The 18,725-nt window shown below is 36.9% G+C and overlaps 1 long non-coding RNA gene across 1 annotated transcript in view; it reads left to right on the forward strand.

The window, feature by feature from the left end:
• The first annotated feature begins 418 nt into the window (after positions 1–418).
• Positions 419–18,725, forward strand: part of LOC112549925 — a 27,251-nt gene continuing 8,944 nt past the window's right edge. The window contains exons 1-2 of the long non-coding RNA XR_003093561.1: positions 419–549; positions 1,326–1,395. This is a non-coding gene — a long non-coding RNA (uncharacterized LOC112549925). The remainder of the gene's footprint in view (positions 550–1,325; positions 1,396–18,725) is intronic.

An 18,725-nucleotide genomic window follows, 5' to 3' on the forward strand; every position in this document is an offset into this window, starting at 1 on the left:
TAGTGCAAGCTTGTTCTCAGCCATCATTTATTAGTTACCTGTTGAAAGAATAAGATTGTTTTGCAATGAATAATTCCAAAGCATCACTTTAAATGCCTTTGATTTTAGCCACTAGAGACCACCAATTGAACCAACATCTATGATTGGTTTTTAAATTCTTGTCTTGGTGTTTGTCATGTAGACACTTCAGATAACTGCAAGAGCTGTAGTTGGATAAGTGAATATCTAGCTACTGTGTATGTACTGTATTTTTGAATAAAGACCCATAAATATTTCACTTTTTCTTTTTTCATACCTTTTTTTACTTCAGAAAAAGCATTTCACAATAAATTGCTGAAATTATCCCCAATTATGAGGTTTTTCACAAGTTCCTTTTTTTTCTTTTTATTAGTTTGACCACCATTGGTTTAATATAACTGTTTTAGCATCAAATACACAGGTTGTCAATAATGGTTTTCAAATTAGTAACAGCTTTCCTATCAGCACTGCTCTCCTATCCAAATACAGGAGACATTTTGGAAAGAAATGAAAGAGCAAAACATAAATGAGGTAAAAGTGATTGACTCTGTTAACATAATTTGCTACTTATAAACTGTATTATAAAACTCACTCAAGGTGGTCTACTGACACTACTGGTTATTTCTGTTTTTAGGAAAAATATGGAGAACTTGCATGTTTTCATGTAGTTGCTGGAAACCTACTGTAAATTGTTTATATCTAAATATTTTATGGATTGAGATAGAAAAATGAACATTTCAGACGTAATTTAGTTCCTTGAATATTTGTGTATAATAGTCTTTCCATATTTGTGTTCAACTACACAGACCCAAAATATTTCAATTTATTTACTGTTTTGTGCCTGGAGAATTCTGACTTTGTTTTAAGAGTGTCTGTGCAGTTTCCTGAAAAGCAGTGAGGTAGTTTCTAAATTCAGTTGCTATCCAGGACCTGCACACAACTACTGGTGTCATTATAGTAGTGAGGGCATAAAATTCATCTTAGGGGAGGTCACATTTATAACCAAGCTGTTAATCTTGCTGTTAGACTTTTTTGAAGTCTGAAATTATAGATAGCACTCTCAAACTTAGTGTAGTAATCAGTCTTTAATTATGAAATGGTATTTTTAATTGTATTTGCAGTGCTAAGAACAAATACAGGTTTTTCTTCTTAACATAAAGAATGAAATTGATTAATTCAGTTTTATGGAGTATGGTCTCATTATCACTAATAGGAAATGTCAGTTTTTGTTCATACTTACTTAACCTCATTAATTAATTAAACATTTTGGATAACAAGCCTTTTGATAGTGTTTTTACCCCTTTAAGGTTTTGAATTCCCAGAAGTCCCTGAACAAAATTTGGGAAGATTGGACATAACAGGAATATCAAGAACAAAGTAGGAAAAAATCAGAATTTTAAAAAATCATTCAAGGTTTATTTTTATATTATAGCAAAGCAAATGAGGGTATTAAACCAAGGGGGTTGTTTTGTTTTATTCTTTAAACCTCTGCAGGTCACAAACACCGGGCAAGAGTAAGAAAGGAAAGGCTTTGCATATGATTGAAGTAAAAGTATACTGGAAAAACCCTAATTGGGTACACACGGGGTGTGCATATGCTAATTTGTGTGCTACTGTTGTTTAATTTTCATTTGTTACAATCAGAATTGACAGACTGTAATTTTGCATGAGGAAAAATAATGATTTCAAAGGAGTTGAATGAAATATTAACAAATCTTCTGCATCTTTGCACGTATGATAATCAAAAGAGTTAGTCACGTTGTCATGCACCAACAGAGACTAAAAGACATGTATATTCCAAGAAATCTGAGAAATTGTAGGAACTAAAATCGCCCAATATAAAACAAATATTTAAAAGTCATTATTAGATGAAATTGAGGTACTTAAGAAACAATAAATTCTAATTTGGCCCTGCTGATAAATTAGCCGATATACTTTTTAGAGACTTTAGAAAGTAGTTTAATTGCTGTTTAATTGCATTTGAATAAAGCTGTGGGTCACAGATATATCCATTTCCTTCTGAATGCTCCTCCTCTCAAACATATAAGAATGTAGGTTATTAAAAATCTTTTAATTTCTGCTTGCCAAGCCACAGTTACCATCCATCTGTCCTTGCCAATTGTGAAAAAGGTTCAATTTTCAGCAAAGCCATGAATTTCACAGAAGGTATGTGAAGTGAAATTTCACAGGGGACATGATGGATCCTGATTCTTAGTGATAAACCTTTGGGGCCAGCAGGGTTGGCATATGGTTCAGCATGATATGAAGGCTTGGGTTCCCTGGCTTCACTTCTTTGGCGTGGAACTGATAAAGCCTGGCTCTTAAGTATTGTTTTACTGGACACCAATCATGGGCAGCAGGAACTGCCCATTTAACTCTCTGTGGGAAGGAAGCCCAGACAGTGTTCACAATAGTACCATTGTAATGTTGCAAACTGCTCTCAACAGCTTGACAGCAATGGGGAGGAGGGGTGAAGGGTGGCTTTACTAATTGCTTTTCAAAGTAATGAGGGGGGAAAATAGCTGAGAATTAATATTTGTTTCCTTATATTTAACACAAAGACCTCTCTTCCTTAGTAATAAAACTCAAACAGAAATGGTGCAATGGTACATGCCTTACATGAGCTTGGCAGTTTAAAAGCGCATGTAAGCAAAAGTACTTTCTTCAAAAACATTTTTTCTTTCTTCTGGAAGAATTAAAAGTATATTGGAAGATACAGTCAATATATAATTTGGAGTTAGTGACAATTATTTTCTCTAAAGTAGTTTACTTATTCCATTTAGTATTAAATTAGAAACCATGCATGTGATTTTTTCTACTCAGCATTTCAGTTGTAGCTATTTTTATGTAGTCTTACAGTTTTTAGCAGTGTCTTCACAGAATTTTTTTTCCCAATATCTTTTCTCCTGTTTGTGAATATATATACTAACAAAATCTTTATGTACACAAGAAATACATGGAAAAGATAAATGTATGCTTCTGATGGAGTAGAATCATTTGAATTCTGTGTTCATGCTAGTATCACGGGATAGCCAGTTTTGCTTCCAAGTAGCCCGTGAAAAAGAGAATGGCATTTTAAATAAGTCGTGATCCAGTCCTACTGTCATCAAGCAAAAGTCTCTACAGACTTAATTTAGAAGGGGAAAACTCATGAGCTCCTTTCAAGAATGTAAAGTTTGAATATTTAACCTTAAGCAGGTAAAGTACACAGTGCTGGAGAAAATTAAATTCTCACCCCATATCTGGAATCATGAAGTGGGACTGCAGCACACCTCTGCCTTTGAATCTGCACCGTTTTATGGGGGGATGTAGTGGGTGCAGGTCTTTTCACTTATGCAGTAAGTTTGATTCAGCAGAAACAGTCCCTGGCTGATAAACACTCTGCTACAGCGCACAAAGGCAGCCTATGTACATTCATCAATGTAAGCTCCAAAGAGTAGTTTCTGTGGTGCTGATTTTAATAATGTTCAGAGAAATTAACACACAAGATGTTATAGTCTCATTTATTCCCATCTTGAAGTCCTTACATTCCACTGAAATCAAAATGGGAATTTTGTCCAAGGAAGGACTTCAACCCCAGACCTATTATTTTTGTCTAACTCTATCTCAGTTTTGTTTTCACCATTATAGTCTGTTACTAGAACATGGGCTTGTGAAGTGTTTGTAAACACTAACATTAGTCTCTAAACCTCTCCTGTGATGAATTTAATTGGTAGTCCATTATACACTTCAGATATTGATTTCTCTGATTTAGAGATCCAGTGACTAGCATACCAGTGTGGGTTGTTTATTTTAATGGTACAGTGGGATTCCTCAACTATTCAGGGTTTATGGAATGAGAAATACACTGTATAATCATAGTAAAATTGAGAATTTCTATTTAAATGCTTGCATAAATATTCCCCAGCTATATTTCAAAGAGAGAATTCATTGAATGACCATTCTTCCTCTTACTGCAGAGTAGATTATATTTAAGTCAAGAGTAATGGATAGATTTTCATGTTAAAAACCAGTCTCTAAGCCTGTCATTCCCTAGAGGCATTTAGTGCATTAGTTTAAACCAATACACCACTTATCATAGATACTATGACACTGTCTTCAATGACAGTTTACTGTACTTTGTTACTGCTCACTCTGGTAATAAAATCACTATTTTGTGTTCTCAACAATTACAATATTAAATAGAAACTTAATTTGATTACTGCACATTTAGATACAGATAGCTTTTAAGTAATTGCCCACTGTAAAATTTCTGATATTCATTTTTTCTGTTTAGAAAGTTGTCCATCAGTATCGAACTTTAATACTGATACTGTTTGCTTGCTTTACTTATTTTAGCTAATCTAAAATATCTCTGTATTGAGAAGTCAGCTATAACGTATTTCTTTAGGACAGAAATATGTTTCTTACTTCTTAGTTTTTCACTTAGGTTTGTTTTAAAATGTACTTAAAACTGAATTGGGCACCTGAATTGTTAAATTTGCAGAAATGTTTCCATTTGCCTATGAACTTAAGTAAATTACTGGAGATTTTTAAAGAATGGAAACATTGCTTCAATGTTGCTGATTCAGTAATCATTCTTTTAACTTTGAAATTAAAAAAACATGTTTAAATTTCTGTCATTCAGTGTATTAAACATTCTTATTTGAATGTTTTCTACAACTGTCCTAAAAGTGATGTTGTCTGTCATTTTAAGTTTAATTACTTTTAATGATAAACTGAGGATTTAGGATGAAGTTTGTGGACTTAAATTTATAATTCTATGCATCTTTAAAAGATGTCTATGTGAATTTTAAAGCAGAGGAGTTGGAGCTCGCTACAGACTGCTTACATTTTTCATTTAGTAATTGAGTGTTGTTAGTGGGTAAGCATATTCCAAATTTTATCCAACTCCATCTTGTATTAATGGTGCTATGCTCACACTGCCTTAGCACCTGTTAAGGATTTTAAGTCATCTGGCAGCCCGTGGGACTTAGCTAAAGAAGTACCAGGTGTCCTGCCTGTCTCTTAATTGAGACGCAATGTAAACAATATAGACTTGGCAATATGGTTATAGGGATGGATTGAAGCCCAGCTTTTCTCATCTGACAAATCACAATCTTTCCTTCATGGAAGACATTGTAAACCACTAACGGATTTAGTTAGGTATAAAATCTGATGAAATAACATAAAAAATAAACACTACCTTCAACCTGTAAAATATCCATGGTATTTCTAGCAGGATTGTTTTTCAGTATTTTAACAGTACTGAACTCTATAAGAGAGAGAAATTCATGTATAATTTCTGACAAGAATTAAGGTATTGTGAAAAAAAACTTACTTTAAAAACTCCCCCATTAACCGTTTATATAAATCTGTGTAAAATTAATGCCTGTATGGACAAAATATCTTTCAGTATATCCTTTGCCAGTAAATCAGATAAGGAGTAATATCAAGCAGCTAGAGAAGGCTCAGGGGTATAACCTTCTTTCCTGTGGGGCTTTATTTTCCCCAGTATTTTCAGCCATTGGCACCATGAGGTTGATTTTCTAATAGGAATCTCAAGGCCTTCTACAGCTAAAAGACAACAGGTAGACTCCCAAGTAGCACATTTTTTTTTATAAATCTCAGTATTGTTTAACTAACTGAAAGAAACTGAAAAAAGAATTGAGCAAAGACGATAATTAGATGAAACTAATATTATTTTTATGATTAAAAAAGTAAATAGTATAAAAAAATCCAGAAACATTGGAGTTAAGATTTAAACACCTGTGTGTAAACTGTCAGATATATATTCACTTACTAATATCCTCACAGAGAGACATACTTAAGTTTCCAGAGCTTGCCTCAGAGAGCTCCTTCTGAATCAGACCCTTAATTAGTAAAAGATAGACATTAAGTATAATCTCTTTGAATCGGGACATTCTGTTTGAATGTCCATTTGCTTTATACACTATGTATACTGTTTTACCTACAAATTTTGAGTTTTAATAGGGCAGAGGATTATTGGATTTATGAATACAGGTGCTTATATAATGTATACAAACATTAAAGCTAATTTGCTTTAAAATAAAAATGGTTCTTGGGCAGGGATTTCCTATAACAAGGGTTCCCAAACTGGTATGCATAACCCTGGGGTACACGAGACATCTCTGGAGAGTATGAGGGAGAAGTTGTATAATGGCAGATTTAATTGTCTGTATAATAATAATAACTGGCATTTAAGGGATTAAAATATAAACTGTATGCTGGTAGGAGTACGCAGGCAGCTGGTAAATGTGGAAGGGGGTTCACAAAAAAGAAAAGTTTGGGAATGTCTGCCTTATATCATACCTTAAAATCGTTAAAAGATATCACTAGGAGAGACTAACCATCAATGACGGAATTGATTCTCCTAAGTTTTGTGATCATTTTTTTAATGAGTTAAGGAAAGAAATCATTGTATCTTACAGCAAGTGCAGTTCATTTATATGTAAGAAGCAAAGCCCTAGAAAGTTATAAAGTTGTTAATTTGTGGATCTTCATTGTCCAGTGTTGTTAAACCAAACAAGACTTCTTGTTTGAAAGTACAGCTCTATTCTGAAAATGTATCTTTTTGAAAGTACAGCGTATGTTCTTACTTCACAGATTGATCCTTGTGTATCTTTTTGATTTAGTCACAAAATTAACTTTACTATTTTTTTCTACTTGTGTTAGTATTGCAGACAGAGAATGAACTGAATTCTGTTGTCTGTATCATCAAAGTTGTCTAATAAGCTTCTGTTGCAGATACAGATTCTGCATTTATTGTACAGTACATCTGTGAAGCCCCCCTAAAAAAAGATGCACAGGGAAGAATTTGTTGTACACAATTTTCATTGTTGGTAATGATGAGGAAGCAGAAAAGAACCCAGCTTGACTTTCAGACTCCAGGTTGTCTTGAGTTGGCTGAAGTGGCAGGTGGAGAAAACAGCTCTCTATTTGTAAACTGTGCAAACAAGATCTAGCAATCATTGAGAAACAATAAATAGAGAACACCATGATGCCACTTCTACAGAGTCATTTTTCAAAATAGAACAGGACTTCAACTACCCTTCTCAGTATGGCAGGTTGATACCGATCACCCATCTACAAAGGACTGTTTAGTTGTAGGGCTTCCAACACTGGATCAATCACTACCCACCCCTTCATCTTTGATTCCAAGAGCCAACAAAGAGTACAAATTGCAGTGACTCAGTATGACTTCAGCTGGTTTGACAATCACTGGCCAGTCTTCATTTTTAGGTTTCCCAGTTCCCAGAAAAACTGTTCTTCAGGAGCCAAATTTAATTATGGCAAAGTTTTTCCATCAACATCCTTGGTATCTTGGTCCTAATCTCCACTCTTGTGCAAAAGCTTCTCATCCTATTTCTGTTGGAATAATCCTTTATCTCCTTGACCTCAAAAACAATTTACGAAGAGAAATACACCCAAGAAGTTGGCACAACTTCTTCCTTTTCCAAGGCCCAATCATTCTGTTCCATCTGTATGCATACTATCTCTGCAGTTCTTGCAGCCCCTTCCAAACCAGGGACCAGGTAGTACAAACTGTTGTCCTCAAAATATCCTGCATAAAACCATGATGATGCTAATTTTGGCTTCTGATGTCATATAGCAGTTTTGGAAGGTAGTTTAATGACATTTATATAAACTGACAATACTATAAATGTTTTTCGAGGAGTAAAGAAATATGACTCCAAGACTTCAAAGGCACGAGTATTCTGTCTGACAAGGTACCATTTTACATGACTACTCTCCTGAGTGTTATATCCTTTTTTTATAAGGAGATCGACTATACATAGGATACATCTAAATGTGTATTCATCCTCCTAGCAGGTGTTTTCACATTGAAGATTTCACTTTTCTTGTTAGCACTGGAATAATACTTTGTCCTCTACCCCTGACGTATTTCCAGTATTCACCATATTTAAAACTATACCCTCCAAAAACAAATCCTTTATTTATTTTTACTGGAGGATTCTTGCTAATACATCATCCAGAGATGGGACTGTATCTGTGCTCCTTGACACTCATTCCTAACCTATGTTTTTGGTTTATCTTGCTTTTTAGACATGCCCTTTTGTGTGTCATAAGAACATAAGAACTGCCATTTACTGGGTCAGACCATAGGTCCATCTTGCTCGGCATCTGGCATCACACAGTGGCAGAGAATGGATTCTGAAAGGGAAAGTGAATAGGGTATGTACAGGGATTTTCACCTGTTTGTCTCCTACTTGGAACCTCCAGCATTTAAGATCCAGGAAATTCTGATTCAAAGGCTGTACCTCTAACTCCCATATTCAGTAGCTACTGATGCACCTTTCTTGCAAGAATTTGTCCAGTCCCTTTTTGAAACTGGTTAAACTGTCAGCTTCCACAATATCTTGTGGCGGCAAGTTCTACGCTAAAATGCACAGTGTATGAGAGAGAACTTTCTTTTGTGGATACAAATACGTGAGATGCTCCGTTGCCATAGCAACACGCTACAGCAACGCAGCATCGGCAGGCACAAACCGTGGCACTGCAGCTAAGTCGCTGTAGTAACGCGCTTCCTTGCTATCACATGTTGCGACGGTGATCTAGCAGCTAAAAATAACCATATGCCACTGGCACAGCGCAGTACAAGCTATTAGTACACTGTCATTTAGTACTTCCAGAAGGTGCTGTTGAGGCACATGTAGACACGTACTGTTCATTTTAAACTTACTACCTACTAGTTTCATTTTATGACTCTAGTTCTTGTATTGTGAAACCGTGAAATAATAAATCAATGTTCACTTTCTCTTCACCATTGAGAGTTTTGTAAACCCTTACCTCCCAAGCATCTCTCCCCTACCCCCTGCGTCTCTTTTCTAAACTGAATAGGCCTCTTTAGTCTATCCTTATATAGAAGCCCCTCTGTGTCACTAACTATCATCCTTGTTGCCCTTCTCTGTACCTTCTCTAGTTCTGTATCTTTTTTTGATACAGTGCGCAAGGTGTGGATGTGTCATAGATTTATAAAGGGGCATAATGGTACTTTCTGTTTTCTTAACAATTCCCTCCTTAATTCCTAACCTTTTGTTTACCTTTTTGATGGGTGCTGAGCTCTAAGTTGATGTTTTAGCAGACTGTCCAGAATGACTCCCAGATCTTTCCTGTGTGGTAACAGTTAATGTAGAGCCCATCATAGTGTAGGAATAGTTTGGGCTATTTTTGCTTATGTGTCTCACTTTACACTTAACCTATATGACCCCTTGTTCAGAAGGATAATTCTAGGGCTGTCATCAAAAGACCTCCTTTCCTCTAAGGCAGTGTGATCAAAGAGGACCAGGTATCATACAAATATAGGATTGTGATAGTATGTTATAAGTGTGCAAGTCTGAATAAACGCACATGTGCATGGACATATACACACAAGCAGAAGTACTTCTATTCAGTAGCTCAAATTTCAGCAAAAACTTCTCTGTCTTCCAAATGTTCATGGCACATGTGTATGGGTTAAATTATAACCACAGTAAAATCAGCAGACTCTAGCACTCCCAATCCATGTAACACATTATTAGTGAATCAGCTTAATAAACTTTAGGAAGCAGTCTTTTATTGCAAATGCCTTTTTTTTTTAAACTCAAGTTGATTTCAGTGCTAGAAAAAAATAGCGAGGAAAACCCATTATCTCTTTCTCCATGTATGCATCTTAAGAAAATGCAGTCCTCCTTTTTCATATTGCTGAACTTGCTATGAAAGATATGTGAAAAGTTCTACTGTTGGTTTCTCAAATCTGGTCAGCTTGTCAGTGTCCTAGGGATACCTTGCTGTTGGTCTGCATTTCCTGTTATAGGCAATTTTTGTTATTCCAACATAAAAAGTATGGTGAGACTCCAGCTTTGGCTCTCTAGAGCAGGGGTGGGCAATTATTTGGACCAGAGGGCCACTTTACGGAGTTTTGGTGACCCTTCACGAACCCGGTCAGCCCTCCACCCCACCCCAACAACTCGCCAAAACTCCCTAAGTGGCTCTCTGGCCCAAATAATTGCCCCCCCGCCCCCAGGTTAGGGAAACCTAACCTCTCTTTCTCCCTTCTTCCTGTGCCCCCTCCCCTGCCCTGAGTCCCTGGCACGCAGCTGGGTCAGGCAGGAGCCACGCCAGCTGCACCCACGTGGCCTGAGGTGGTGCACAAGAATGCAGCATGGCACCTGCCCAGCCCTGTTGCATGCCAGGAACTCAGGGTGGGGAAGGGTGTGCAGGGAGAAGGGGGCCTGGAGCTCCAAGCTATCTGTGCTTGGTCAGGCTAATGCGATGCTGTGTTCACCACTTCTCCCTGCACTCCCTCCCTCACCTTGAGTCCCCAGCATGCAGCCAAACCAGGCCAGTGCTACGCTGTGTTCCCACATGTCACCTCAGGCCACATGGGCACAGCTAGAAACCAGGAGCTCAGAGCTCATTGCCTTAAAAGTACAATGGGAGCTGGGGGGCCAGGCAGGGCAGGTAGGTCAGGGAGGAGAGGTGAGGGGAGTTGCTGCTGCTGCTACTGCTGGCTACGGCACAGGGAAGGAAAAACGGTAAGAGGTGCTGAGAACATGCAATGTCGTGCATGATCTTTTTGAGGAATTTCTTCCTAAATCTTGAGTTAGCATTCTCTTCAAGTCTGTGCCCTGGAAACCTCTCACCTAAGGCTCATGATCTAAACTTTGAATTACAGGAATTGTTTTTCCACACCAGTCTTTTCTTCCCAAGGGATGATTAGGTTATGGATATCCTAATCGCGCCTTGCAGGGCAAGAATGTATTTTGATGACACTGTAGCAAAAACGGTTTAGATGTGAAAGGGAGAAGGCAGGGCAGAAATTGGAAGTAGGATATACAACTAAGGTATGATACTATTTATTATTTGTATTGTCCTAGTTCATGGGAGCATGAATCATGGACTAAGAACACATTGTGCTAAATGCTATATAACTACAAACCAGAAAGATATTCCCTGCCCCAAAATGCTTAAAATCCAACTAGAAAACAGGAGAGAACAGATGTACACAAACAGATGCAGGAGTACCGGGAAACAGCACTGGTTAGCATGAAAGGCAATGGGATCTCCCCCCTACCAGCTTAATCATTACCAAGTTTTCTTGTAGGCAACATGGAAAGAGAGAATTTCAAGGAAGGACTTGAAGCTAAGAGGTAGCTTTGTGGATGTCTATGGTGAGCTCCTCTTCAGCAGAAGGAGCAGCTTGCAACAAAGCACCAAAATACTTGTTGAAAAATGAACGAGTGAGTGACTGGTGACATTCTGAAGGAATGAGGGTATGAGCAAATGCTTGCCATGTTTATTGTGGGGTATATGGAGATGGGATTTTACCAGTGCTGTAGCAAGCGGGGGGCAAGCAGGGAAACCACCCTGGGCACTGAAGTGAAGGGGCACCAACAGGCACTGCCCAGCCCGAGTGAGGCATGGGACAGAGCCATGAGCAGCTCATTTGGGGAGGAGGGGCATGTAAACAGGGGAAGAGCAGCTCCCACCATTGCGTGCACTCCCTGGCAAGCACGGGGGGGCCATGTGCCCCCTGGATCTGTGCAGAGCGAGAGCAGGCTGCCACTTCGGGCTTTGCCCTGAGTGCCAAACTTTGTTGCTACGGTACTGGATTTTACCATACATCACCTGCTTTTACAGTAATTGCCAGTTTGTACATTTTACCTCATGATAACTGGAAGTTGTGTTGCACTTTAGCCCTGTTTTGCTGAAAACTAAGCTACTGCAGTTTACCTTCCACTTACTTTGGAATAAGAGCATGCACATGGGTAGCAAAGGAGTTGACCTGTAATAAAACCCTCCTGCTTTTTACCAAACAGTAAATTGTTCATTCATATGTCCATAACCAGATGGGTGATAGGTAGGGCAGGGACTGACCATAAAATGCTTGAAAGTGAAGACAAGTAGAGAATGGCAAGGGGGATGCAAAGAGAAGGGTCATGTGGTCAAAGCAACAGACTAGGAAAATAACCTGTGCAGCAACATTCTGAGCAGACAACTAAGAAAACTGCATTTGCCAAGCCTAAAGAAAAAAAGGCTGTTGCAGTAACTGAGATAAGGGAAGATAAGATCTCAGACAACTTGATTTTGAAAATGTATTGGAAAGGGATGTTATGCAGAAAGAATCTGCAAAATGTAGACATAAACTGGAGGTGGGAGCCTAAAGAGAGGTCCGAGTTAAAGATGAAGATAATAGACTTGTCAGCAGTGATAGAAGGGAGAGAATGGAGGGCAATTAGGAGGAAACATGAGAGGTTACTTTTCAAACAGATTAAGTATGAGTAGGTAATGTGGCAACCAGGACTTCAGTGGTAGTTCCCCTGTGCAAATCAATAGTCCTAAAATTGTTTGCGTGCGTATATTAACAAAATACATGTAATGTGGAGATAATGAATACAGATGCAAAATAAATTATTTCATTAAATAAATGTTAATTATAATGACTAAAGTCCAAGGGGCATTTAAAATATATAAAAGCATCATTAGTGTTCTCCATCTTGTATTGATAATATTTTTGAAGATTATGACCTTCTCCTGAAATAAATATGATTTAAGAGTTGCTGCAAAATCTATATTGCAACTGTTGAATTGTAGGTCCTATGTGCATTCAGGTGACAAACTTGAGAGACTGATTGATGAATATAGTTATTTTAAAGCTCATCCATTTTCTTTCATTGTATTTAGCATGTTCTTCATAGCAGCAGTAGTAGTGGTAGTGGTAGTAATAATACAGCTACCCATTCTTTCAGATGTTAATTTGTCAGCTTGTAAACTTAGCCACTTTTTTTCCAGAATCTTCTTTTATTGGTTTGTCCTTTCTATTCTTAATTGTTCACACCAGTGGTAACATCTACTCACAGTGAAAGTACTGCTTGAGTTGCCCTATTATTATTAGCCATTGAGTTTATATGTGCCACTCAATTTATAGGTGCTAATAACTCTTCTCTAGAGAGCAGCCTTTTTAAGAAATAATATGTAGCCTATTAAGAGAAATGTAGAAATTAAGCTTTACAGTTGCTGTTGCAGATATTCACATCCATACCCAGTTTAGAATTAGATCATGTCAGTCATGAAAATCTACTTGTTTGGAGATTTAAATATAAAAATGCCCTCAAACTATGAATTAGTAAATAATATTAAAATGCTTCCTATTCTGTTAGGCTGCATAAAACTCAAATGCTCTGAGCTCCTTTGTTCCTAATTATGAAACCTACTCCTTTAAGACAAATTGAGCAATCATCATACCGTGTAGTATGCTGGCAATATCAAATCTATGTTTATGCTTATATTCCCCTTATAAAGTCTAAGTAACATCAGCAATTGTAATATAGAGCTACTGTCTTGGAAATCATGATCATATTTGAAAAGAAACTTACCATAAAGGTTAAAAAAAAAAGAAAGGTGGGGGGAAGGGGGAGGACTGCTTAATAATGTAAACCTAAAATATCTTGTAAAGTTTTCCAACTCCTTCCCCCTCCAACTGCAAAAGGAATAAACTGTTGAACCATGATTTTTTAAAAAAACAAATACTCTAGTGAGTCCATCCTCTCCCTACGTGCAATGGAACTAGTACTGTCCTTAATCAGCAGCCATATCAGGACTTTTTATTTTTCTTTGATTTCTAGTTATGTGCTCAGATTTGGGATTGGGAGTGTCCTGGTTACATTCAGAGTAGTAACTCCTACATTTCTGCCTTATTTGTGTGTAAGCTTTAGATGTAGTAAGATAAACTAAAAGGTTTCATTTAGAGACCTCTGAAAGTAGAGCATTTTAAAAGCAGCTAGGTGTCTCCACCCTACTTTTTCACGAAACATTTTACCCATTCAAGCAGACTTTTAAAAACAGCTTGTTTTGATAGCAGCCTGTTCTCCTGTGGGCCTTCAGCCTTTGCTTCCTGGCAGCACCTTTGGTGCGAAAAGAGAGTGATCAATTGAAAGACTATCAGTGCCAGCATGCATAGAGTGATAAGTTAACACACCACTGGGAATTTCTAGGACCCACCAAGATACTTCACTTCTAATGTGCTAACAAGCTCATTTTTCTACCTCTTGCCTCTTCAGTTATTTTTTTTTCTCAGAAGAGCTTAGAAGTTGAGTGCATCAGGCATAATGAAAAGCTCTGTAGGAGGGAGAAGCAATAACCCCATTTTTCCCTTTTCAGCCAAATAGAAAATTAGTTTCTGGTAATACACAAAGGCCAGTATTTTTTGTGGAAGGGGCACTGCTGTGAATCAAAGGACTCTATTAACTGCAGAAAATTCAGCAGCTGTGAATCTCCCCCAATGAAAAAAGTGCTTTTCAACAAGTTGTGAGATATGTAGTATTATTTAGACTTCAGCCATCAGTTTCATCCTCTGCTGCTTATATATAGCCTCTTAAAACCTGTGCTATATTACTCTCCTGTGTTAAGGCTCAATACTGTGCATGTCCCCCAACCTAAGAACCTTTACAATGAAACATCTTTTTTAATCTATTCTCTTATCCTAATGTTTCTATTGTAGTGTTTTCAGGATAGGATTCTTCTAAGGTTCAACCATCTTAATATTCAGAAGGAATTTCAAAGAATTCTTTTTTTTTTTTTTTCAATGTTATTTCAATATTTATATAAACTCAAGCTGTAGCCTAATCAAAGAATGCTATGGAGCCTATTTCCCCGATGATTATTTTAGATTAACTACATGGTCTACTATGGTTTTAGTTTTTTGCTTTTTTTGTTTTGTTTAAAGGAGTTTAATCATATATATTACAAATCTGTTATAATTGTTTCATATTTGATAAATATAGGCATGGGTTGTCCTAGGTATTCCTTTTAATGGCTGAATTATAGTCTTGAAAGCCAAAAAAGTACTTAAAATGTATTGTCTTCAGTCCTAACTCAGGGCTGATTTTTAATGATTAGTGAAAATGGCAAGGTCATCTATTTATTAATGTTCAGCCCTTATATAGCACTTTTTTCTTTACATTTTTAATTACTCACATGATATGCAAAGATAAAAGTTATCCCCATTCTACTGATGGAAAAGCAGGCAGAAAAAAGGTGAAATAAGTTTCTGAAAGCCTCATGGCAAATTCACTTTTGGAAACCCAGGACTTCCTTCGTACTAACTCTGCATATAACATAAACCTTCTTATTTTAAATGGGCAAATAAAAATATTTTGCCAGAAAATGTTATCATTCTCAAAGGAGTAAACTCTAGTAGAATTTTCTTTTTATTTTATTATTAATTATATAATTATTAGATTATAAAAGATATTTTAATACAGCCTGCCTAAGTCAACCTTACCGAGTCCAGCTGAACAACTTTAAAAGTTGTAAGAGAAAAGGTTAACTGATTTCTCAGTTCAGGAACTGTACGCCACAAAGTCAGCATGGTAGTCTTTCTTGATAATTGTATGTTGCTGCCTGCTGCTCTACATTTTGACAGCCATTTCCATAGTTGCTTTCACGAACAGCAGAAATATTCTCTCTTTTTCTCGCTCTCTCCGTGCTAACAGCACAATCAGGCCTGCTGGAACAAGAAGCCTGGAGAGGGTTCTTCAAAAGCAACAACACTTCAAGATACTGGTCTCTTGTCAATAATATCAGAGAGGGAGAATGTGGTGAAAAGGAAGAAGTACAGTATTTTATTTTCAATGCCCTGCCGACACTCTGTTAGCTAGTATTTAAGGGTCTTGGAGACTCTTTGTAAATATGCTGCCTGTTTTAATGGCATAATTGACTAGGTAATTTTTCTGATGCAGAAATTTAGCTGTTTATCTTAACTGCATCAATTCGTTCAGGGTTTATGGAAATAGTTTTTTATTGAAAAGGTACAGAATCTAATTTGCTGTTAATGATCAATATTTTTCACATTATCTCCCTAAATGTAGAAAGTGTATTCAAACCTAATTTTAAACAGAGTTATAATCAAGCTAGTTTGGTACCTTAGAAAATATTTTTGTCTTCAGCTGGAGATTACAGATGTTGGGAAGTGTAAGTGAAAAAAGGTAATATTGGCCTCAAGCAGCATGTAGCTTTCTCCAAAGAGATTTTGCCTTAGCTGTATCCAGCTGTTGAACTGTTATCATTACAAGTAGGCAGAACCATGAGATTTGCTTCAGATTCTGTTCCAAAGCAGTTCAGATTTATCTCTAATTAATTCATAGCAAGGCCTGTATTTTGAAAATTCTAAGTAATGAAAAATAATGTTATTCATTTCGTAGAAGCAATGTGAAATGTTATATAAAGTGTTAAGGATAACTTAATTCATATTTAATGCTATTTTTCAGTGCCCATAAATTATGAATACATGTAAGGCAATAATATGGCTGAATTACTCAGTCCTAATAAGTAGGGAGTGCGTGATCTGACTTTAAGTTGATCCTTAATTCTTGGGTAAATCAGTTATGAGGAGAGAGCACGTTATCTGCAAACAATTATTCAGCACCATCTTGAACCTACAACTTTTGAGGATTTTGCTGCCCAGGTTTTCTGTCCAGCGCCTTACCACCATTTTCCCTCTGACACAGGTAAGAAATTAAATTAAAAACTGTCTTTCCAGAGCAACACTTAAAATGCAGTATCCTTACTTATAAAGACTATACTTCCAAATGTTATGCATGATTGTGTTCATTAATCTGAACATGTACAACCTGAATTAGATGTACATATTTAGCAAACTGTGTAATACTTAACTCTTGGGGAATTGATTTTAAGTTCTTAATTGATTGCCTGGCACAATTTTAGTGTCTTGAAAGATGATCTGGGAAAGCATTTTAGTATAGAAACCTGTTCCTATATTTTTATCATAAATTTTAACACAATCTCAATATTAAAATCTCTATAAAACTCTAGGCGCATGCAACATTTCATCTGTGCTAGTGCAGGCTGATGGATCATTAAGTATTGTTTCTCTGCAAGGGTGTTTAGGGTGCTAATCTGTAATGTAAAGAGTCAAATTGAGAAGCTAAGCAAGTTTTGCAATCAATTTTTATATTTTCAAAATATTGAAAACATATTCAAAAAATTTTCTCAGGGCTGTATTTATCTAATAAACTGTTGTTAAAAACCTGTTTTATAAGAGGCTACTGCATTTTCAGTTACTAAAAAATATTAATCAGTGAGAAAATGAAACTCAAGGCCGTCCTGTTCTGATAATTTCTTGAACTCCTTATGATTATTTCATTTATTTTATTTCCCCTCTTTTTAGATCATTAAATATCAGTTCTGTTTATCTGAAGGTAAGACAAAGTGTCCAAAAAACCCCTCTGTTCTTGTTACTTTTACTAGAGCACTAAGCTTGTAACCAAGTCGTATGTGAACTTTCCTTGTTGCCTTTGTTCACACTAAAAAGAATTTCACACTGATTGAGAAATTACCACTACATTTTCTTCAAGTCGTAGTCTTTTACTAACCCCAGGTCTGCATGAAACACTAACACTGGTTCTGGGATTAAGGTAACTAATGCTAGAGACAACTGTTGAACAAGTAACACTTTATTATGTTGACCTTTTGTTTCTCAGCATGAATAATTAGTACTGGATGGCAGTGGTGTGTTTTGTACCCTGTAATGTCTTGCATTGATGTTGGTAGATCTTCTGCAATGATGACATAGGAAAGAAGGATAAGAATGCATAACAACTAAATTTTTTATTGCTAAACCTTAATTTACGTTGCATTAAAATTAAATAAAAATGCTGTGAATGAAAAGTTGTAATTCATAGATATAGAGTAGAGGAACATCAGTTAAAGTCTGAAAACAGTTACTGGAAATTAGATCAGATTAGATTGGATAAATCGATATGTACAGAAAAAGTTCTAAAACATATTCTAAAAAGATCCAAATCGGAGCCACAGGAAGAATTAACATTGGGAGAAATAAAAAGCACTGAATTTTTTTTATGTTAGGGCCATGTTTTCACACATCTTTTAATCATCCCATGGGCTTAATTCCCAGAGTATATTGAGCTATATGAGGTTATAAATCAATAATACGTTTATACACAAAGCATTAAAAATTACAGGGGAGACCAGTCCTTGTGATATCCAGTGGATAGTCTACATGGTTATGGTTGCCCACTTTTTTTTTTTGCTGTTATAGGTAGCATAATCCCATACATTTTGTAATAATTTTACCATTTCTCTTTCAAATATATCCATCCACTAACATGTATAGAATTCAACAATTTGCATCATTATTTTTAGTGAGCAAGGCCACTTTTCCCAGAATCAGTTATGACAGGGGTGTCAAACATGCAGACTGGATATGGCCCACAAAAACAGATCGTCTGGCTTGTGGAGTTTATACTGTGGCTGCTGGAGTCCCTGGGGTGATGGTGTTAATCTCCATGGCTGCCAGAAATGCAGTTTCATTGTGACTCCAGAACCCAAGAATTTAATGCAGCTGCCCTCGCCTCTCCCCTTAGTGCCACTGAAATCAGGGGTTTCAGTTACCCCTAATGACTAAACTTGGCAGCAGGGATAAAAGGGGGGTGAACAGCAGCACTGTTAGCACTCGAGCCACACTGAAACAGCAGCTCTAGCAACTGGAGAGATTAATAGTGCTGCCGTTGTTCAAAGGTGGCTTGGTCCACAGGAAAGCCCATGGTCTGGTCCAATCATGGAGCCAAACAAGTTTGGCACCCCTGAGTTATGGGATATTGGGTTAGGTGGAACAAGTGTTGGTGAGGCAGGGACTAACAGCCATCACTTGCCCCCTGCCACAC

Source organism: Alligator sinensis, unplaced genomic scaffold (genome assembly GCF_000455745.1).
Source record: "Alligator sinensis unplaced genomic scaffold, ASM45574v1 scaffold280_1, whole genome shotgun sequence".
Taxonomy (NCBI): domain Eukaryota; kingdom Metazoa; phylum Chordata; order Crocodylia; family Alligatoridae; genus Alligator; species Alligator sinensis.